We start from the raw sequence: 20,989 nt of genomic DNA on the forward strand, positions 1-20,989 counted from the left end.
TGTTGTCTTGTCTACGGGTTTGACAATTTAGTGCAATTATTTCAATTGTTCGATTAATCGTGTTTGAGGGAAACTTTTCATGTAAATGGTATTGTTGGAGATAAAGAGTCATTGTGTGTAATTTTCGTACAGTGACGAGTTTTGTATATTTTGTAAATGATTACGCGATCAATGAAAAAGGCAAAAATGATGAATAGTGAGAATAACGAAATTGTTGACATGGCGAACTCGCCAACACAGGACAACAGTATGATGAATAATGGAGTTGAAAACAATTTAATGAGTCGGGAAGACAGTCCGGAACCATTTCAAAATTTTTCTCAATTAGAAAATTCACAGAATACGAGATTAACGATAGAAGATTCTGAAATAGTATCGAACACAGATAGCTTTACAGCTATGACGAAGGAAACTGGTTTTGCGGGAAATGTTCGGGGCGAAAATAATTTTGAACCATTTAATATGGAGCAGTTGATGGGTGCAATATTAAATTTGGGATCTGAATTATAAACAGTGGAAACACGTTTAGAAACAGAGATGGGAACTTTACGATCTGAATTAAAAACTGACATGGGAACTTTGGAAACACGGTTAGATTCACGAATAGGGACATGTTTCAAAAATATGAAAGATGAATTAAAGAAAGAAATCAGAGAAGAAGTACAACCGATTTTGAATGCTCACAATAATAGATTAATTGCAGTAGAGATTAGACAAAGGGAACAGGATAGAGAACAGGAAGAAAGAAATCGCGTGATAGTACAGAAATTTTCAGAGTTAAATTTACAACGTGCAAAAGATAAGGAAGAAATATTTGAGAGAATCGAGGAATCCGTACCAAATGACAGATTAAATAATCTAACACAACAATATGAACAGTTAACTACCAAGTGTGTCAATACTGAAACCCGAGTCACGACACTTACGGAAGACGTAAATAAACAGAAAGAACAAATAGGTGACTTATCGGAAAGAGTTGAGGAGATTTCAGATAAATTGACAAATCTTAGTTTACATGGGGACAGAGATTCGGATGATACAGCTCCATTACCATTTGCAGAAACCGAAGAGTATCAGAACATAAATAAGCATGTTGAAAATCAAGGAAAATTTAATGAACGCGTGAAAAGGGAATTTGAGGCATTACGAAAGCAAGTCAAACAGATTGAAGGCGAAATCGTAGGAAAAGACAGCCGAAGAAATCTAGAATCACAGATAGCAGAGGGCTTTGAAGAAAATAATCTGTTTCATTTACGGGATGCAACAAGAGAGCGCCAGGCGCGCGAACTTGACAATAATCGTCATTGGGACAGGGACAGGCGCGGCAGGTCTTTGTCGCCACGAGGCGAAAACTTTGATTATAAACACTTCTTAACTGTTCGGAAATTTAAGATCTTTCGCAATTCTAAGAACGACATACATCCATGTTCGTGGTTAGATCAATTTATGTACGCACTTCCGCCAAATTTGCCACTAAGTCACAAACTGGAAATTATGTGCGGCTATTAATGTCCTCAGGGGATTCACTGCTCTAAGTGAATGTGTGCCGTAGCGTGCATAGGGCCCCGAGCTGTAGTGGTGCTATTTCCCTTTTAGTTTTCTGCACCGCTGCCTACTCTTTTACTATTCTTTGCATCTGTCAACACAACTCTTCGACTATCAATCTATCTAGTGAGTAAGTAAACAATAACCTGATATGACTATTTTACCTAAATGTGATTTCGGAAATTACCGTTTGGACTTACTGTATCTTCAGCAGCATTCATTCGTAGCTTAAATGAAATTTTACCTGTTTATCTTCGTGACAATATTACTTCATATGTTGACGACATTCTTATTGCTAAACATTCTTGGAGTGAGCACAACAAAATTTTGGATTCATTATTACGTATTTTTGCAAGAGTTGGCATTACAGTGAACTTAGAAAAATCTGAATTTGGTCGTTCTCAGGTGAAATTTCTCGGTCACATTGTTTCTACAGAAGGTATTCTTCCTGATCCAGAGAAATTAGACGCTATTCGTAACTATGCTGTTCCTACCACAAAACGTGATGTTCTTAGTTTCCTTGGTGTCTGTAATTTTCTTCGACGCTTTGTTAGATTGGACGATTTGGCCACACCTCTTTTATGTGAACTATCTGGAAAGAAATCTAATTGGTTTTGGGATGAGGAAGCTCAGTCAGAATTTGAACAACTTTGTGATGCTTTAGTTGCTGCTCCACTTCTTTCACATCCGGATTTATCTAAAGATTTTTGTTTGGCGACGGACTCATAATACAAAGGCCTAGGTGCACATTTATTTCAAGAGATAGAAGAAAACGGCGTTGTAGTACAGAAGACTATTGCATTTGGAAGTCGTGTTCTTTCTAAATCAGAAAAGAATTATTCGATTACGGAACTTGAAGCTTTGTCTGTTGTTTGGGCTTTCACAAAATTTCGAACATTTTTGTTTGGCAGACATACTAAGGTTTACACCGATCATCGAGCTCTGGAATTTCTTATGTCGACAAAATTAACTCATGGCAGATTGTCACAATGGGCGTTGTACCTACAGGAATTTGACTTTAGTATTGTTTACATACAGGGTTCTTCAAATATTGTTGCTGATGCTTTATCACGTGCACCTATGGGTTTGAAACAAAGTGCTGAAGAGGACTGCATAGAAAACAATTATTGTTTGATGTATATTCAAGGTGTTGCGTTTGAGAACTTTATTTCGTCTTCGTTCCAGGGCATCGCTAAGGAGCAAAATAAGGATCCAGTCTGGAAGGACATTAAGGAGAAGTGGAGGAGAAAGGAAAGCGTAGCGATTAGACAGCATTATTTAGTTCGCAATGACATTCTTTTTAAACGAAAATCGGTTGACAACTCTGTTTGGTTAGTTTGTATTCCTGATGAGTGGGCTAATAAGCTGATTTGGAATACGCATTTCAGTTATGCACACTTTGGTCCCAGAAAATGCTTCCATAAATTACGGGAAAATTGCTACTTCAGTAATATGGAAAAACGTATTCGATCTGTTCTGGCCAAATGCAAATTGTGTCAAAAGGCTAAGCCGCCAACAATTTCTCACAGAGCACCGTTGTTTCCTATCATTCCAGCGAAATTAAAGGAGATGGCTGCAGTTGATTTGTTCGGTCCAGTGGTTCGTTCTACTAATGGTTTTGCGTACATTTTTGTAGCAGTGGAACTGATGTCAAAATATGTGTGTCTTATACCTTTACGCAAAGCAACAGCTCGTTCAGTATCTAATGCTTTCATCAAACATTTTCTTAAAGAAGTGGGTCATGTTGATAAGGTTATATCAGATAATGGATCACAGTTTCGTTCTAAAATTTGGCTTCGTACTCTACGGCGTCGTAAAATTAAACCAATTTTCATTTCACTTTTTCACCCTCAATCTAACGCTTCAAAGAGATGGATGAAGGAAATCAATAAATTGTGTCGTCTTTATTGTCATCAGAGTCACAGAACGTGGGATCAGTATCTTCATATTTTTCAAAACATTCTGAATGAACTCCCTAATGACTCAACTTCTTTACCGCCTATACTGATATTAAAAAACAAAGCACCGACAAATCGCATTTCTGAAATCGTTCCTTTTCCGCCTTCACGGAAACTGCGGCATTCTGAAGTTGTCAACCTGGCTCTACAAAATATTGCATCTGCGGCTGCTAGAAGAGAGAAATCAGCTAAGCGTCCTGGTTGTTTAAAAATCTTGTCAGTTGGTCAGAAGGTGTTAATTAAGTCTCATCGTTTGTCTCACAAAGGAAAAGGCTTGTGTCGCAAATTTTTTCTGCTTTATAACGGTCCATATAGAATTCGCAAAATTATTCATGATAACACTGTTGAAGTAGAAACTCTTAAATCTCGACGCTCCAAGGGAATACATCACATATCTAACGTAAAAATTTTTGTGGAATGACATACTTTTGAGAAACTAACAGCTAGATGTAAACATGCGGAGAGTACAAGGATACCGCGCTGTGTTTTGGCGGCGGCACATACTCAAAGCAACAGTCAAGTCTGCGCGCCGCACAAGGCAGTCGTTGACCGCAAACAATTGCTTCCTACGTCACGCGCCTACAGCTGATCGAGCGCTCAGTGCGAATGCACTGACAGCCGTAAACAAATACACAGTCTAAGTTCTCCGAGATAATTCAGTATAAAGCTATAGTGACTTGATGAATTATGTTATTAATTTTTCAGGATACGGTTGTATAAAATATTTAAAAACTTCAGGTAAGTTCTGTGTGTCTCCGACGTTAAGAGGACTTGCTATCGAGAAAATTTCAGAAAGAATGTAATTTCCAAGAAGAAACTAATAAACTAAAAAGGTAACTATTAATTGAGATTATTTCTCAGGTAACATATTTTCACTTAGGTACGTACTTTAGATGTAATTTGCTGCTCGCAATTACGTGATTCATACTTTGTGCTAATTTCATGTTCTATGAAATTACTTGTGAAGCAACGTGCTTGCGTACGTTAAGTGATTTTGACAATGATTATTAATGAACAGGGTTGTTATTTGTATATACTATGCATCCCTTGGCTGCACTGCTTTTTCACTGATGTCATATTTTTTTATTATGTGTCTGCTGTGCTTATTTATTTAAATTATAATTGTCACCTGATTAGTTGTGCTGATATGTATGTAAGTTATACTTTGTGATTTATCTGCTTGCGCCTTCGTGTTTACTTATTAAGATGACATATGAATATTTATTTGCTTATGCTGATATGATGCTAATGACCTGTTTATTATGTAAGATATATGTTGCTGCTATGCGTATAGATTGCATATTTATACATTTCTGTTTGTTGTCATAACTACTCTTTAATTTGGTATATAGAAATGCTGATATACTCTGTATGAACATAGAGTTTAGGTCACATTATTGTATTAATTATAGATTGTTCGCTTGGCAGAGCTTCGTTGTAAGAATTGTGCTGCATCCACTTGTTGACATTCTGTTCACTACTGGTATATTTACTCGCTATTGCATGTTTTGCTTACGCTCAGCGCCTTATATTTTTAAGATAAGAAAATGAACTGCTATAATTCGACGAACGACATTAGTACAAGAAACTTCATAGAAGTCACATGAGTTGAGGTTTTATGGAAGCTGTATAAATGTATGCTAATAGGAAGGAAGCTAATGACATGACATACCAAAACTAGGTTTAGACCATTGACAGTTATTACACTGCATTTTTCGTGAGCAATTGAAATAGGAAGTGACACTTGACACAAGAAATACTCCACATGTTTGCTTCTGTTTGCCATAATTCTTGAAGTGGTATACACACTGTGAAATATTATGATCATTCACACTCCGTAATCGTACTTAATTACTGAGAGTTATTTGAACTAAGTCTGTTAGAGGTCATGTATGCATTTCTTTTGTTTATAATTCATAATGAGTAGAAGATTTGGGTCAGATGGATTACACAGAGGTTGTGTGTTGACATTGTGTCTTCGGATTGTATGGGATGATGAGGTTTGCATTAGGATTTTATCTGTACTTGTTCAAGGAGACTGACTAGAGGAAAGAGTTGTTATGGAAGTGAAATGATATTGGCAATAAGGTTTATATGTATCGATGTATTGAAGAGGTATTATTGAGGTATTATTGAGATTATGTGAAGTTGATGATTATTGGAGTTTTGGTGGACAAGAGGTAAGGGAAATGCTATTAATGATAAGGTTTATATGTATCGACATAAGAGGTATTATTGAAGTACTGAGGTTATGTGATGCTAATGATTATTGGAGTTTTGGTGTATAAGAGGTAAAGTAAGTGAGGAGCATATTTTTTTTGTTGGTCTTATGGAACAAGGAGGATGAAGATAGCAGACTAGAACACTCAAGTAGAAGGAAGATTGTCTACACACACTTTGTTAAATCACTAAGCAGTGTATACTTTTTTTTTTTGAGGAGAGGAAGTATTTGCATATCTTGGCACACTGACAGTTGTTCAGCAACAGTACATTTGATTTGGCTTTGCAAACATTGGTCTTGACATGATGACTATGACGGTGACTTAACTATTATTGACTGTTATACATTGCTGCCACTACTACTTGATACACATGATGAACATCAAATTTTGACAGAATTGCATTTACACAGTTATCACTATTCAATTACACAGTAGTACTTAATGTGGATGAAAGATGGGTGAGTGTGTTTTGTGTGTTTTCCTTTCCTAATCCTACCCACCTATCTCCTAAATATTATTTTATTTGTTTGTAGTGGCTTGCACTGACACCCATAAATATTATAGGATTACTGATATTTGAGTATTTGTAATAGTTAATATGGCAATTATCTGATATCATTTGTGTGTTTATTAGAATCTGTATGTTTAGTGTAAAAGCATTTGAATGTGCATTCAAACTATTGTTCATGCCTGAACTGTCTGATTAGTGATGGTGAATATTATGGACTGTACCTGCACTTCTTCAACATAATGGGTGCCACTTAGATACGTTTAATTTCTGCTGATGAACTGTGTGATTAGTGATAGTGAATATTATGGACTGTTACTTGTACTTTTTCTACATGATTGGTGCCACTAGGACATGTTTAATTTCTGCTTATAAACTCTGATGAGCAGTGTGATCAGTGTTAGTGAATATTATGGACTGTTACTTATACTTTTTCTACATGATTGGTGCCACTAGGACATGTTTAATTTCTGGTAATAAACTGTGATGAACAGTGTGATCAGTGATAGTGAATATCATGGACTGCTCTCTGCACCTCTCAACAGTACTGGGTGCCACTGATGGACTGTTTTTTACTGAAATAATGTGACTTGTTGGTGTGTGTACCTGCTCAACGTTACTGGGTGCCACTGATGAACTGCTTCTACTGAAATAATGTCACTTGTTGCTGTGTGTACCTCTTCAACATTGCTGGGTGCCACAGATGGAACTGCTTCTACTGAAATAATGTCACTTGTTGCTGTCTGCACCTGCTCAACATTGCTGGGTGCCACTAATGGACTGATCCTACTGGAATAACGTCACTTGTTGGTGTCTGCACTTATTCAACACTACTGGGTGCCACTGTTAGAACTGTTTCTACTGAAATGATGTTACTTCTTGCTGTCTGCACCTACTCAACATTGCTGGGTGCCACTGATGGATTGCTTCTACTGAAAAGATGTCACCTGTTGGTGTTTTTTTTTGTATAAACTGATTTTTTGTGTATTGTGTGAACTCTTATGTAGAGTCACATGTATGAAAAGAAGTTGTATTGCTTACTGTATTTCATATATTAGGTTATTGAAAGGTCAGTGCAAAGCCAAAATTTTAACTAATTATGTGATATTTAGGTATTAATATTATCTTTTATTTTTGTCTGTATTTTTGTGGACGAATTTGGTGGTATTTTCACCACCAATGCTGGCAAAATACCATCAAATTCTGGCCTGTGGAGGAGGGGCATATGAAAGGTGGCTACACTGAGCCACTGCGCCAGAGATTGCGCCAAAGAGTATTATTAAGCCGCCTCCACAGTGCTTGAGGAGAGCTCGTAGTAGTCAGTGCCTGTCGAGGACTCAGGGTAGTCTGTGCTGAGATGTCGAAGTGAAAAGTGTTTGTTGAGATGTGCTAGTGGGCAGTGCTTGCTGAGATGTGATATTGGAGAGTTCTGGTTGAGATGTGGTAGTAGCGAGTCGGTGTGGAGAGATTGTAATATTTAGAGTGCTTTTCATCAATATAAATTAAGGTAACAAACTACTTTTCTTTTTTTCTCATTATTTCAATGTCCTGAATAATGCGTCATTACAGGTTCAGTCAACAAAGCATCTGGCTTGTGTTCTTGTATCAGACTGTAATCCTGGTTTTCTTGAGCAATTATAGTATTTCTATTTTTTTATCACTTCAGTATAAATGGTATTTGAAATTTCTTGGCTTATTGAAGAAGAACCGTGCCAGATGTGTACGTTGAGTCATACTTCCACACACAGAACAGTTATACTCGTGCCTTGGTTTTGTAAGTTTTATAGTTGCTGGGGACTTAATTAATTAATTGTGTTAACGAAAATTTCATTTCATTCTTTGTTGTTGTTCTTTGCAGTCAGATAGTGTAATAATACTAGTCAGGGCCAACCGTTTACGAGATTGCGTATTCGGACAGACAGCTACCAAAAGTATTTTCAATAATATTTAATTAAGCCCCCATGCACGTGGCGACCGCTGCTTCGGATCGTCCCTTGGACTTCCACATACAGAACAGTTATACTTGTGCTTTGGTTTCGTAGGTTTCATAGTTGCTGGGGACTTAATTAATTAATTGTGTTAACGAAAATTTTCTTTCATTCTTTGTTGTTGTTCTATGCAGTCAGATTGCGTACTAAGCCTAGTCAGGGCCAACCGTTTACGAGACACAGCGTAATCGGACATACAGCTAACTAAAAATATTTGCGTTTTTTATAATTAAGCCCCCATGCAATATTTGGGAACTATCGCGATCAGGTTATCAGCGGATCGTTTCCAAATGCTTGGCCGGAACGATCACCTGATTTCACTCTGTGATATCTGGTTGTGGGGCTACCTGAAGGACGAGGTTTTCTAGGGGAACATTCACACTGGTACTGATATCAAAAGAGGCAGCCAGCATACTTATGGACGCGCTTCGTTCTGTTGTGCAGAGTGTAATCCTGTGCTTTCAGACTCTTCTGGACAGTGATGGGCGCCATATTGAGCTCCTTTCGTAGCAGTAATAGTATCGATATGTAACGTTATGATGTACCGAAGCAACACGTTAAAAGTGTTTTAACTGAATTGATGCTGAGTGGTCAGCGCGACGGACTGTCAATCGTAAGGGCCCGGGTTCGATTCCCGGCTGAGACGGAGATTTTCTCCGCTCAGGGACTGGGTGTTGTGTTGTCCTAATCATCATCATTTCATCCCCATCGACGCGCAAGTTGCGGAAGTGGCGTCAGATCGAAAGACTTGCACCAGGCGAGCGGTCTACCCGACGGGAGGCCCTCGTCACACGCCATTATTATTAAGTGAATTGATTCTGCATTACTTTACTTCCCCATGTCCTTGAAATTAATCCTACCAAGTTTGGTTCTCGTACAGAAAATAGTTTCGTGTTATGACGTGTTAAACAGGGAACATTTAACTGTAACCACCCGGCATTTTAAGTCATTTTCCTCCAATACTACTTTTGAGTTGATTATGAAATTATCACTAGAATATTTAGTATTGTAGCAGACTCAGAGCTCGTTGCTACTGAGCAAGGACGCTGATTTTAATGCTTTACATTTCTCGGTTGCTTTAGCGTTTTCGATTAAATGCTAGTCTCAAGAGAATTTAAGAGGAAAACGGAAATCACAATACAGTTACTTTTTAATACTTATTTGTTAAATAAATGATTCAAATATAATAATAATTATATAATCGTTATACATAAAAAATCTAAATTATTAAAAATATTTTCTTAGTTGCCTAGAGTTAAACAAAATTATTTTGTCTCCATTTAGGTTTTGTCATGTCAGACACAGAAGACTACAACACAGATGAGGAAAAAAATCGCAAAATCCTCAAAACTGATTGCTCCTTCAGTAAACCGTCGACAGTGTGATGTATATTTGACAAAATATAAGAAAAGAAGTTCCATAATGAGTGGCTTCGCCTTCCAGCCTTTAAGGGATAGCTTATACTGTCAGATGACCAAGGAAAATGCAAAGTGTGCAATGTGCTTCTTAAACTAGGAAAATTTGAACTTCTCAAGCATGGAAATGAAAGCAGCCATAAAAGTAGACTACAAAATTACATTAAGAGTGAATCACCAGTCAAGATTATGCCCAGCTCCACAAATGTAAATTAAAAGAAAAATGACGTGTAAGCTGCTATTTGTGCATTTGTAGTGGAAAACGATTTACCGTTAACAGGCGTTGAAAAACTTGTACCTTTTATAAACGCTCTTCCTAATAAGTATACTCTAATAAGTATACTTATTGAAGCAAAAAGCAACTAAAATTATTATGGAGGTCTTAAGGAGCCATTTTTCTTTCCTTTTAAGGCAATATCTAGAAAAGTTCCACATCTCAATTTTAATTAACAAGATTATAGATATTTCTTGTGAGAAACAACTTGCTGTATTAACCTACTATTTCAGCTACTGTAGAGGTGTTGTTGATATTGTCCCATGCCCTACTACACGGCCCAAAGCATTTATGAAAGATTACTTTATGACCTTAAAGACAAACAAATTAAAATGTCAAACTGGATTGGTTTCTGTTCAAATAGCATGAGGGGTAAAAATAATTCAGTTTCACAAGTTATTAAAAATAATCACTCCCAGGTACAAGGAGTTAAGTGTGTTTGCCACTTGATTCATTTGTGCTCCACCTTTGCATGCAAAAAGTGCCTCATTCCTTGGAAGACTTATGTCGGACCAGTTACAACCATTTTTCAAGGAGTCTCAAAAATGTCGAGTCTTACAAAGAGTTTCAACACTTCTAAAATCTTACGCAGTATTTTTAAATATTGCCAGACACGCTGGATATTCCTTCAAAATTGTAGCCAAAGAATTTTAGAATAGTGGGATGACTTGTTAATGTATTGGAGTACTCTTATTTTGGAAGATCCAACTTACGTTATTCAAAACGTATATAACACTTTAAAAAATCGCACACCAAAAGTATCTCATGTATGTTTCTTAGTATGTTTTGGACCTTTAAAACGGATTCAATACATTTTTCTAATCGGAGGGCCCACATTTCTATTTGTTACGAGATAAAGTTGAAGAACTTTGCGTAAGTTTAGCACTGAATTTCGTGCTTGTGGAATATGTTAGAGAAAATAAGGGACTTAATGTTCTCGTATCTGAAAAAGACTTTTCGCCACTAGACAAAATTTATCGTGGAATTGTCGCTAACGAATTACTGCTGAACATTAATTATCCTTCAGCAGATAGTATCAAGATTGTCAGGGATCAGCTATGGCATTTCACGTGGAAGTCTTGACGCAAATAAGAACCAGAATTCCCGTTGAAAAGGGCATTACTGTGATTCGGCTTTTTTAAAGCCAAAAATGTGTTTCACCGTATCCCAGAATCTTTAGTTACCATAGGGCGTAAGTACAGACTAACAGACCATGAGGTCAACTTCACTGATATGGATAAAGAGTGGAGAAGCTTATGCCTAGAAAATATGAGCAATTACAGTGATGTTTCTGAGTAAGGTAGTTGAAATTAAAGATGCGAGTGGCAAAAAGAAGTAACCTAATGTCATGAAAGTGGTATAATATCTTTCTTTTGCTTTGCCTTTTGTGCATAGGTTAAACTTGGTGGGAAAAATAAAAAATGGTTTGGAAACATTGCGCATAAGGGAAATAGAACCTACATAAAGTTTTCCAGGTCGTCTTCCTGTACATGTATTAAGTTTTCGAGAGTATCTGATGGCATTTTGGCTCCGAAATTCTCAGCACGTTTTTGTTGGCTCATCCCAGTAACGTGTTTAAATAAATACTTTTCTAAGTAACGGCGGAAACTGGCTTGTTTAGAATTGAATTATTCTGGTTTAAAAACCTGTTTTCTAAGTTTCTCCTGATAACTGCGAGGCCAGTATTTTGACAAAATGGTTCGTTCGAATTTTTCATAAGTTTGACAATACTCAACCGTTTCTGTCGCCCGTTGGGCACCATCTCCTTGTATATATCCTGTCATGAAGTGTATCTTTTTCTGCTCGGACGAAGATGACGGTAATGCACCTTTGAAGGACTTAATGAATACAACAGGGTATGGAATATTCTTTTCTGTGATAGAAGGCTGGAATTGTCTTTGTTTGGGTATGCTTATTTAATCAAGGCATTGTGCAACGTAGAGGTTGCCGAAGGCAAAAAGAAGTAACCTAATGTCATGAAAGTGGTATAATATCTTTTTTTTTGTTTTGCCTTTTGCGCATAGGTTAAACTTGGTGGGAAAAATAAAAAAATGGTTTGGAAACATTGTGCATAAGGGCAATAGAACCTACATAAAGTTTTCCAGGTCGTCTTCCTGTACATGTATTAAGTTTTCGAGAGTATCTGATGGCATTTTGGTTCCGAAATTCTCAGCACGTTTTTGTACGAGATTGGCTCATCCCAACCACTGCGAAAAATCGTTAACAGTGACTTTGTACTAATCTCTGAACTGTTTTTCCTCAGTCGCACCTTGCTCATCGACGAAAGTACTTACTTTATTCTCTATTTTTTTTGACGGTACTGTGTATCTGTTTTTGGTCTTTTGTCAAAACTGGTATAGCTTGAGGAATATCACGATAAGCTGTTTTCAACTGTGGCATGTCACTTGCTAAGTTATTGTATTACGTAGAAAAATTTGTCTCTGTATTTTTGTAGGCTTACATCTGCTGTCTCTGACTGCATATTTACATGTGTATTTGAGTGGAGTTAAAACTAGTATGTAATAAAACAGTACGGAAAATAAAATACAATAAATAATATTAACATGTATCGTAGATATGCTGTTTTCGGTTAAACGAACGTGGCGATAATCATTGTAGAACTGATGGAAACTGCCTGATCTCTAATTCCCAATTAACAGCTCGGTAAGAAACCACCTGAAGTCACAGCATTACCTTCCGGCTTAGGAGAAACGGTGGGCTTAGCAGTTCCATTACATACTGCGCTTGCAGTCAGCGGTGCACCTTGAACTAAATCTTTAGCTGCAAATATTTCTCTCTGCATGCTATAAATGTGCGTAGTTATCTGGCCACGACATCTTGACATATCTTTACTTAAAGTCTGTTGAATCCGTTTGAGTTCTGTTTAGCAGTCACCAGAGTTGTCACAATTCGACAAGGAGGGTGTGACAGTTTCGCTTACAACTCGTTCGGGTTCAAAATTTAATTTATCATTGATTTCTGTGTATTTCTTTGTCAGCCACTGCGAAAAATCGTTAACAGTGACTTTTTACTAATCTCTAAACTGTTTTTCCTCAGTCGCACCTTGCTCATCGACGAAAGTACTTACTTTATTCTCTATTTTTTTTACGGTACTGTGTATCTGTTTTTGGTCTTTTGTCAAAAATGATATAGCTTGCGGAATATCACGATAAGCTGTTTTCAACTGTGGCATGTCACTTGCTAAGCTATTGTATTACGTAGACAAATTTGTGTTTGTATTTGTGTAGGCTTACATTTGCTGTCTTGTTGGTTTGACAGCTTGACCTTTACAAAGATGTTATATTGATAGGAGAATAAAGTTATGCTTGGAATAAATTGATTAATAATTTCATATAGTCTGACTGCATATTTACATGTGTATTTGGGTGGAGTTAAAACTAGTATGCAATAAAACAGTACGGAAAATAAAATACAATAAATAATATTAATATGTATCGTAGATATGCTGTTTTCGGTTAAACGAACGTAGCGATAATCATTGTAGAACTGATGGAAACTGCCTGATCTCTAATTCCCAATTAACAGTTACATTTAGCCTTTCCTGCTATTTACAGCTGTCCCGACCGCCGCCAACATAGGGCTTCGTATCGCCTAGAATGTGTTTCTGACTGCCAAAGAAACTACTTCTAGTACGCAACAGAAGAATTTTACAGGCCAGAAATCCGTCAAATCTGATAAAAACTTGCGTGTGTTGCTAAAAAAATGGAAATGGGTGGTAGCCTATTATACGTTAATCATGACTTATCTACACTTAGGTTCAAAAGTACTGCTGAAAGAGGGCCGGCCGCGGTGGTCTAGCGGTTCTAGGCGCTCAGTCAGGAACCGCGCGGCTGCTGCGGTCGCAGGTTCGAATCCTGCCTCGGGCATGGATGTGTGTGATGTCCTTAGGTTAGTTGGGTTTAAATAGTTCTAAGTTCTAGGGGACTTATGACCACAGATGTTGAGTCCCATAGTGCTCAGAGTCATTTGAACCATTTGAACCATTGCTGAAAGAGGACACAAAAGAAACAAATAGTTGCAAAATAAATTAAAAGACAAGAGAATTGAGGATACTGAAACCCAGACAGGGGTAGTACCAAGTACAATTACGAAAGCATGGCTAGCTTCATCGCTTACGCCGATTGAGATGGAAAACGTTGCATTTCTAGGAATTCACGACCTAAATAATCACGGTTGCGTTACAGTGAATGCGAAACAGCACTAACCCGAGCTGTGAGTTGCTATGTTGTTATTAAGTACAATAAGCATGCACAAGGGCGTAAAAACAGCGGCAACACCTGCGCTACTGAAGATCGCGAACTGACTCCAGTTAAGAATTACAACCGACAGAGGTCAAGAGGATCTCTCAAGTCAGTTTTGTTACCGAGGGCACCGCACCTCCTTATATGTCCGCCGGCAGAAAGAGGCGCCCGTGGAGAACCTGAACAGGGTGATAGTTATTGTTTTAATGTTCAGCCACTTGACTTATTGTCATTCGGTTACAGGGTGAAAATCAGGATCTGTCCCAACCAGTAAGACCTGGTCTATCGGTTCACTGTATCGGGTTCCTGGACAGGGGCGACGATTCTCGAAAAAGACGGAACGGACGTATGTTCCTGTGCACCGAGGAAGTCGTGGCAAGAAATCCTAAGCATCATGTCGACCAGTCTTTGTGACTACGCGCCATTTAGCTAATTATAGTGAATAATTGAACCAAGGCTCCGAAAATTCCTCCGACCGCACGTGACAACATTCCTGTGATTAGGCAAGTCTGCGATGATATCTAAATACCGGGGAAAATTAGTTTGATATCAAACTTCCTGGCAGATAAAACCTGTGTGCCGGACCGAGACCGTGACTTGAACTCGAGGCCTTTGCCTTTCGCGGGCAAGTGCTCTACCCGGCAAAAACACAGTTTTAATCTCCCAGGAAGTTTCATATCAGCACACACTCCGGTGCTGAGTGAAAATCTCGTTCTAGTTTGATTTCTTTTAGTTAACTAGTAATTTTATTGATTCTCTGAATATTGTTCGGAACGACCTATTGCATATCAAACATTTTGTAAATTAGCGTACAATCTGAATCCACCATCGGAAGAGAGGACTGTATTTTTCTGGGACACTTTTCCTTTGTCAGAAAGGTTGGACATGTCGGCATTCGTCCCTACTGCGCGCCTTGTGGTAGGCTAGAGAAAAGTCTCTCGTCTACAAGATGGCAAGGTAAGATTAAGTTTCACATTTTATTTCGTTGTGTGGATGATATTTGATTGCTCATCAGCAGAATGTGACTGAAGTTATCGAGAAATTTTATGTTCTGTAGTTCTGTTTACTCACTGAAATCTGCGTCTGGTTGATCTGATATATGACTAACAATGTTCATTTGCTTCTCTTTTTTAGCATAATGCGAAATTTGGAGCATTTGGTTAATGATTTGGATGTACGTTTGCTGTTTATGAGATGTAGTATAAAGACACTTGTGTTTCTATCGTCAGATTTTATGCGCTCTTTGATACGTATCCAGAAATGTCTACCAATTTGCTCATTGTATAGTGTGTCACAGTCTGTCTTCACATCCAATTTTGTATCCCTGACTTATTAAATGGGTCTTTTGTATTGGTGGCGTGTCTTATAATATTAGTAACATTGCTTTCAGTACGATAGCCAATTTGAATACTTGTATTCTTAAAAGTTTTGGCTATGTCATTAGAAATGATTCCATAATATGGCGGAACTACGAGCTTATTTTTTATTTTTGTTTTTATTTTGTTTTGTTTTTTGCTTCCCGAGTAATACCATTTGCCTCTGATTTTTGCTAACTTTCAGTTTCTGTTTGTACATTTCTGTAAATATTTGCGGTTTAAAATTAGTTACTTTGGCTAAATTTTCTGTTATTGCTAATTCCTTTTTGATCTCACCTTCATCAAGCGGAACGTTTCTTAGTCTCCATATCACTGACTGAAAGTATGCATCTTATGAATATGAAAAGTTTCGGATTTGTGCATTTAATGTTCTTCGTTATTGTGATATCTAAGTTAATACAGTTATTTATTTGTTTCACTGTTGAATTAAATTTTATGAACGATAGTTGGTGGTTGTGATGGCATATTGTGTCCGCCCCGATAGCTGAGTGGTCAGCGTGACAGATGGCCGTCCTACGGACCCGGGTTCGATTCCCGGCTGAGTCGGGGATTTTCTCCGCTCAGGGACTGAAAGTTGTGTTGTCTTCATCATCATTTCAGCCCCATCCGGCGCGCAATTCGCCCAATGTGGCATCGAATGTAATAAGACCTGCGCCAAGGTGGCAGGACCTGCCACGCAAGGGGCCTCCCGGCCAATGACGCCAAACGTTCATTTCCATTTCCATGCCTACTTTGTACAATTTAACAGAACTGAAGTGTCATCAACTTGTTTGTAATAAAGGGCTTCGTCTGCTGTGCGTTTAAAATGCTCATAAAACTTTACCTCAGATGGTTGACGAACATGTCGGCGAAAGTACCTGCCATGCAATTAGCTATGGTTAAACCGTCTGGCTGGTAGTATGTTTCGTCTTGGAAGCAAAAATACTTACGCGAAAGAATGAATTGTAACACTGAACGAAGTCATGGATTTCGGCCAGGGTTCGTTTCTGGTATTTAATTAAATTTTTTCCAGTTATATTTATTGTTTCTGATCCGAGCGCTTAGAACTTTTTCCCCCTTGGTTCTTGTTCATATTACCCGTCTTTCCCTATAGCTTATACCCAACTTCCTGGCAATACCTAACATCATTCACCATTTTACGCTGTCGAACGCTTTTTCCACGTTGGTGAATCCTATGAAAGTATCTTGGTTATTCTTAAGTCTTGCTTTCATTGTCAAGGGCAACAACATAACCATCTCCCTGATGTCTTTCCTACCCTCGTTTTCTTTTCTATTATTGTGTTTATTATCGTCAATCGCTTACATGCATGAGGTGTTTCTGTGACAGTACGATGGTTCTCGTATCTATGCCCTTGCTAACTTTGGGATTGTGAGTATGAATTTTCTTCCGAAAGTCTGATAGTAAGTCCCAAAACACACAGATTCTACAAATCCACTTGAATGGTCTGCCACGGCGCAAATATATGATAGGTCACACGTCAAGGCTTCTAGCTCGATCTGCTTACATGCTGGCACACCGAGTAGATACGAAATTTTATGGAGTGTAGTGCAAGAGCCGTTTTACAAAATTACTGCGAGGCAAATAAAAAAAAAAAAACAGCTTTCTTACGGCTTTAAGCGAAGACAACCTTATTGTCAAATTGTTAAAAGAAGAATAAACCGCAATAGCTGTTGAACCAGTAGTAAATTATTGTTTACGACCAGTTATGATTCAAGTGGTTCAAATGGCTCTGAGCACTATGGGACTTAACATCTGAGGTTATCAGTCCCCTAGAACTTAGAACTACTTAAACCTAACTCACCTAAGGACATCACACACATCCATGCCCGAGGCAGGATTCGAACCTGCGACCGTAGCGGTCGCTCGGCTCCAGACTGTAGCGCCTAGAACCGCACGGCCACTCCGGCGGGCTCCCACCAGTTGTAGTTTATTGTTTACGACCAGTTATGGAACAATATAATTCCATCTTGTGACATGCTATAAAGTGTAGACGAGGAAGTGTTGTCTTGCATTCCACATTATACGAGGGTGATTCAAATGAAAACCTTAAATTTGTAATAACAAATCGAAATTTCGCGCCGTTATCCTGTAAGAGTGCTACAAACAGTGTGCATATTGGCCTGTAGGTGGCAGCATAGTGCAGATGTACGCATACCGTCGCAGTGTCAGTATACAGATGGCCGCCCCACTTGAGACTTGCACCAGGGAAGAACGGCGTTCTGTTATTCGGTTTTTGTGTAGTGAAAGTGTGAAACCTATTGAAATTCATCGACGAATGAAGTTTCAGTACGGTGATGCATGTTTGTCACAGCAGCAAGTCTACGAATGGAGTAGGAAGTTCGCAAATGGTGTGATTTCAGTGGAAGATGCTCATTGTCCAGGTCGGACACGAGTTGTGACTCCACAGAACATTGCAGCAGTTGAAGCCATAGTGAAGGAAAACCACTGAGTGACACTGAATGACTTTGCAGCATGCTTACAGATTAGTCATGGGTCAGCACACCACATTGTGCATGATGTGCTCCAGTTTCACAAAGTGTCTGCAAGATGGGTGCCACAGCAGCTGACTCCTGAAATGAGAGAACGACGCGTTGATGTTTGTGAAGAACTTCTTCGGCGCTTTGAACGAGAAGTTGATGGCTTCCTTGCAAGAATCGTTACTGGGGACGGAACCTGGGTTCACTTCCACCAACCGGAAACGAAGAGAGCGAGCAAGGACTGGCGCCATTCCTCGTCACCAAAACCAAAGAAGTTCGGAACAGAACCGTCAGCAGGGAACGTTATGCTGACTCTCTTTTGGGACGAAAAAAGCGTCATTTTGGAGCATTACACGCCCAGAGGGGTCACTGTCACCAGCGGATCATACACAGATCTTCTAAAAAGTCATCTACGGCCTGCAATCAAATCAAAGCGATGTGGATTGCAGTCAGCATGTGTCCTTTTGCAACATGACAATGCAAGGCCTGACAGTGCCCGTACAACAGTTGCAACAATCACTGACCTGCATTTTGAGTGTCTTCCATCACCATACTCACCAGACCATGCCGCAAGTGATTTCCATATATTTGGACCACTCAAAGGCACAATGGGAGGAAAGAAGTTCCGTTGTGATGAAGAGGTACGCCATGCGGTGCATGAGTGGTTGCTCGGACTACCAAAAGAATTTTTTTGTAAAGGAATTTATGCACTTTGTAGGCGCTGGAGGACTTGCATTGAGCGTGGGGGAGATTATGTTGAAAAGTGATACAGCTTTGTACCACTTCTGCACAATAAAAATATTTAAAAAAATATTTACCGTTTTCATTTGACTCTCCTTCGTACACTAGGGAACATAGGAAAGTAGCAGTAACGACCGTCTTGCTCGTCTGGCTTTATTAACAGGAAAAGCTAAGACTGAAAGAAACCAGAATAAAAACTAAGGCGAGCTTTGCGAGAGCCATCGTCGAGAGAAATCGTGAGGTGAAGGTAGAGGAGAAACACTGTCATCATTCAGTGATGACAAATATGAAGCGAATTTATCTTTTTTCCTTACATAATAAAGTATTGTAATACCTTTTCTCCTTCTGCGCCATGAGAAGATGACAGATCTGGCTTCACTTCTTTATAATTTAAATATTTTTAAGTGATGTACAAAACATGAAAACTTCTGAGGAAACTAATGTATTCATGGACAACCATTATATTTCCAAACGACGGCTGGGTACCGGAAACCTAACAGTTTTTTGGTGTGTCTTCGATTTATGCGCTTATCTCAAAAACGCCTTTCATGGTTTTCCAAGTTGTGCGACTTTGCTGGAGCATAACTGATTTAGAAAATTATAAAGGACAAACCTGTAAACATGTTACAATGATACAGTGGCGTAGTAATGATTTCGAGTGTACATCATGTGTAGCATATATGTCTTGTTTCTTGTTTTAGTTCCAATAATTTTCTTTTCTTCTTCGGTGTTGTGACCATATTCCATGTTACGCCAAATACGATTCGTATATGTTTTGTGTATTAGACCAATTTATTCATCACTGTTAGAGGAATTTGCATGCATTTACCAAAACTTTGAGAGAGTCCTTTAACTGCGTTGTGCAGTATCGATAATACCCAATTACTTTTTGGTATTCTCTGTTAATGATCGCCTCTTTCACGTCTGTCAGTGATTTGTTAACGTGACAAATACCAAATTACACCGTAGTTGGGAATCCATGTTAAATTTTAGGTCTACATGTTGCTAAGTAAGTTCGTAGGTTGGGTGAGGACAGGGACACACCACCTTGCAGAATGCCATGCTTAATAAAGCACTGTGTGCACAAACAAACTTTCGAATTGAGGAATACTTTACTTTTAATGTAATTGATTCTACATTAATTGAATGTGAAAAACACACATTCCATAACCATTAAATAGTTATTCGGTTGAAGGTGGAGAAGGGGAAAGGAAAGGAAACGGAGGGAACTGATGAATTGCTTCGGGTCTTTATGCGGAATCAGTGGTGACTAGTCAAAATGTGTGCCGAACAGGGATTCGAAACTGGGCTCTCCTGCTTACTAGGTAGTTGCGTTAACCACTGCGCCACCCGGCCATAATGTTAATCACAGATGCATGGACTGTCTCAGGACGCTCCCCGGCCGACTCAGACTCCCACCTAGCGCCACCTATCCGCATTCCTCGCTATGTCGAAAGAACAGACACCACACATTCATATGTGAAACGGTTTCTGAGTTGTGGTAATTGCTGGGAGCATTTCATTTTTGAGATGTTAGTTGCTGTGCTGATAGCCGATTCCTTCTTACAATCTAATAATCAATACAAATATTACATGTTGGCCAACGGCTTTGCCGCAGTGGTAAGACCGGTTCCCGTAAGATCACCGAAGTTAAGCGATGTTGGGCTGGGTTAGCACTTGCATGGGTGACCATCCGGTCTGCCGAGCGCTGTTGGCAATCGGCGTGCACTCAGCTCTTGTGAGGCAAACTGACGAGCTACTTGATTGAGAAGTAGCGGCTCCGGTCTCGGTAACTGACATACAGCCGGGAGAGCGGTGTGGGGACCACATGACTCTCCATATCTGCATCCAGGGACGCCAATGGGCAAGGATGACACGGTGACCGGTCGGTACCGTTGGGTCTTGATGGCCTGTTCTGGAGGAGTTTTTTTTTTTTTTTTTTGTCAGATCGCTGACGGTTTGCAGTGATCTGGGCGCAGCAGCTTCGTGCACCTACCTCAAACAGTAACGTAACGCGATTTCATAAAGTTCTCTACGGCAACGACTCAATGTATTCACAGCTCTGTAGACGGCTATTGTTTTCGCTTGGGCGATGGGCAGATGAATAGTGGCAACAGCTCTGCGAGCTGTCAGTGGTCTTCTTACGCCCTCTCGAGTAGAGCATGGTAAAACAACCTAACTTCTCAGTGAGAGGAACCAATATCGGCGCACTCCGGTGCCAC

The sequence above is a fragment of the Schistocerca americana genome, chromosome 7 (genome assembly GCF_021461395.2).
Source record: "Schistocerca americana isolate TAMUIC-IGC-003095 chromosome 7, iqSchAmer2.1, whole genome shotgun sequence".
NCBI classification, from domain to species: Eukaryota; Metazoa; Arthropoda; class Insecta; order Orthoptera; family Acrididae; genus Schistocerca; species Schistocerca americana.